Source organism: Nylanderia fulva, unplaced genomic scaffold (genome assembly GCF_048542155.1).
Source record: "Nylanderia fulva isolate GAGA-0341 unplaced genomic scaffold, ASM4854215v1 Scaffold1121, whole genome shotgun sequence".
NCBI lineage: Eukaryota > Metazoa > Arthropoda > Insecta > Hymenoptera > Formicidae > Nylanderia > Nylanderia fulva.
Genome location: NW_028189326.1, coordinates 24,143 through 27,426, shown reverse-complemented (window position 1 = coordinate 27,426; position 3,284 = coordinate 24,143).

Sequence of the window (3,284 nt, the reverse complement as noted above, 5' to 3'; positions counted from 1 at the left end):
CCGAAACACCGACGCGCAGCGCGACACGCTCGTATGTGCCATTTTATTTGCCGCCGGTCTTGCTCAGCCGGTCGGCGACACTCTGCTGTGTTTAACGCTATTATGTAAAGCGTACGACGGAGAACGACGGAGGCGAGAGTAAACCCCCGACGCCGCCGCCTCTCCTCTTCTTCCTCCTCCTCTCCGTTCAAAAATCCACCAAGATCAAAATATTCGTGTTCTTATTCTCCCAATGTTATGATGCGCGGTCTCGAGAGACCGCGCGATTCACCCTGACGCTAGATCGACGATGGCGATGCTTAGACGTCGAGGACTGTTCTGTCTGGTTCGTACGCGTTTAACCGCACACGACCAGCAATAAGATTTCGCTACGGCGTACAAAGCGAGCGGGAAGAAGCAACTCTTCCCGCAAACTCGTATCCGTGGAGTAGATGCTCGGTAAGCGCGACGATTCCGCTGCTGCGTACGAAACGAGAGGGCAACCGCGCGGCCAACACACTAGAGGCGTGCGCGCCACATAAGAGCCATTCGGTCTTGCGACACCGACTCGTGGCAATGCTGTGCTCGTAATATAAATAAGTGTGCGTTAATTTTGCTGCGCGTTCGGCGACGAACGAGAAAAGCCGCACCGTAATCCCCGGCGAAGAGGAATACGAGACGACGCGAGAGTCGAACGTACGTTTCTCGCGAGGACACGCAACCTTCAAGCATGAGAAGACTTGGCGGCGGCGCGTTCTGCGACGATCGTATATTATTTTATATATTCGTGGTTTCCAAATCAAACATTTTATATAAATGTTCTCTCCGTGTCAGAGTCGCGACTCGACAAAATCCGTTCTCGACCCGTACGGGCGATTCTTCGTTTGTCAACGTCGAGAGCGCGACACGTACAATATTAATCTCTCCTACCCTCTTATAGTACCCAACCGACCGGCCAAGCGGTCGGCGACGGTACGGAGAGCGGTCGAAACACGCCGGAGTGGCGAGAGACTCGAGAAAGTACGTTTACGACTCGTCCGGACTCGCTCGACTCGTTCGACGCGCCGAGCGCGACGTATCTCTTATAGTACCCAACCGGCCGGCCAGGCGGTCGGCGACGCACGGTCCTACGCACGGCCGTATGCGAGCGCGAGCGCCGAAAGGCGCGTTCAATCGAGACATAGTCGCGGAGAGCGAACGATCGAAAAGTCCTATTGTACGATAAAATATTATCACGATAGCCGTATGGCGAATGTCAAACAACGATAATTAGCATTAATTAAGAAGGAAACAAACGAAATGCCGGGACAATGAGGTATAAGCACCGACGGTACCTCCGGGCCGAGAGGCCGGCACTTCCGGGCCGGGCGGGCACCTCCGGGTCGGGCGGCACCTCCGGGCCGGGCGACACCTCCGGAAACCACGGCCGACCGGCGGCACCTCCGGGCGGGCGACACCTCCGGGAACCACGGCGACCGGCGGCACCTCCGGGCCGGGCTGACACCTCCGGGACCAGGGCTGGCACCTCCGGGCCGGGCGGCACCTCCGGGCGGGCGACACCTCCGGGAACCACGGCCGACCGGCGACACCTCCGGGCCGGGCGACACCTCCGGGAACCACGGCCGACCGGCGACACCTCCGGTACGGGCGGCACCTCCGGACGACCGAATGATCTCTCGAAGTCAGACGACCGCCGGCGGTACCTCCGGAACACTTAACGACGATTTACGGCGCCGCAACAAGGAGAGCTACGTAAAAACGTTTCGGACAAAAGTTACTTACTATTCGGCGCTCGCTCGACATTAGGGCGCTGTCCGATTACCAACTCGAAACGTGTCTCTCAAACCCACGTGTCGGAGACATATATTTCGAATTATTACGGATGATACGCAACACGCAAGCTGCGGTGACCGCGATTACGGTTACGGAACACTCGCCCGATGCGAAATCACGCGCGCGGCAACCGAGACGGCTCGTTACGGGCGTGATTATACGTGCGGCACCACATAACGGCCGGCGTCAACTTGGGGACGGACGGCACCTCCGGGACGGGGACACCTCCGGACGACCCGAATGATTTTACCAAGTCCGTCGCCCGCCGGCGGTACCTCCGGGGCACTTGACGGCGAGTAGCGCCGCTACGAGGAGATAATGCTACGATACGGAAATACGTTTCGGACAAAGGTTTCGTACTTTTTCGACGCTCCGCACGACCGCGCGACACGATTATTACGATATCTGCTAATTCCCGGCTACCACTCGTCGGATGCACAATCTTCGAGATTCTACGACCGATACGTGGACGAATGCAGGCAGGATGCCGATAAGCGAAGCCGGAGTGTTTGCACGAATAAACTTTCCGATGCGTCCTCATTTAATTAATCTCATTTAGCTCGCTCGTTAGCGGTACAAGCGAGAACTCGGGAACAGGCGCAAGTTCGCTCGCGGCGCGTTGCTCTCGCCGGCCGAGCGAGAAATTTTTCCAGGCCCGATAGCGGCGTGTTGCCTTGATTAGCGGGCGACACCTCCGGCGGCACGCGCCGCCCGTAACCCAAGTACGATCGCGGCGTGTTGCTTTCGTTGGCGGGCGACACCTCCGGCGGCACGCGCCGCTCGTAACCCAAGTCCGATCGCGGCGTGTTGCATTCGTTGGCGGGCGACACCTCCGGCGGCACGCGCCGCCCGTAACCTCAAGTCCGATCGCGGCGTGTTGCTTTCGTTGGCGGGCGACACCTCCGGCCGCACAAGCCGCTTTTTCCAAGTTCGCTCGCGGCGTGTTGCTTTCGCCGGGCGAACGACAAATTCTTCCAAGTTCGCTCGCGGCGTGTTGCTTTCGCCGGGCGAGCGAGAAATTCATCCAAGTCCGTTCGCGGCGTGTTGCTATCGCCGGGCGAGCGAGAAATTCATCCAAGTCCGTTCGCGGCGTGTTGCATTTGCCGGCGAGCGAGAAATTCTTCCAAGTCCATTCGCGGCGTGTTGCTTTCGCCGGGCGAGCGAGAAATTTTTCCAAGTCCGATCGCGGCGTGTTGCTTTTCGTTGGCGGGCGACCACCTCCGGCGGCACGCGCCGCCCGTACCACAAGTCCGATCGCGGCGTGTCCTTTTGTAGGCGGGCGACACCTCCGGCCGCACAAGCCGCTTTTTCCAAGTTCGCTAGCGGCGTGTTGCTTTTGCCGGGCGAGCGAGAAATTCATCCAAGTCCGTTCGCGGCGTGTTGCTTTCGCCCGGGCGAGCGACAAATTCTTCCAAGTCCGTTCGCGGCGTGTTGCTTTCGTTGGCGGGCGACACCTCCGGCGGCACGCGCCG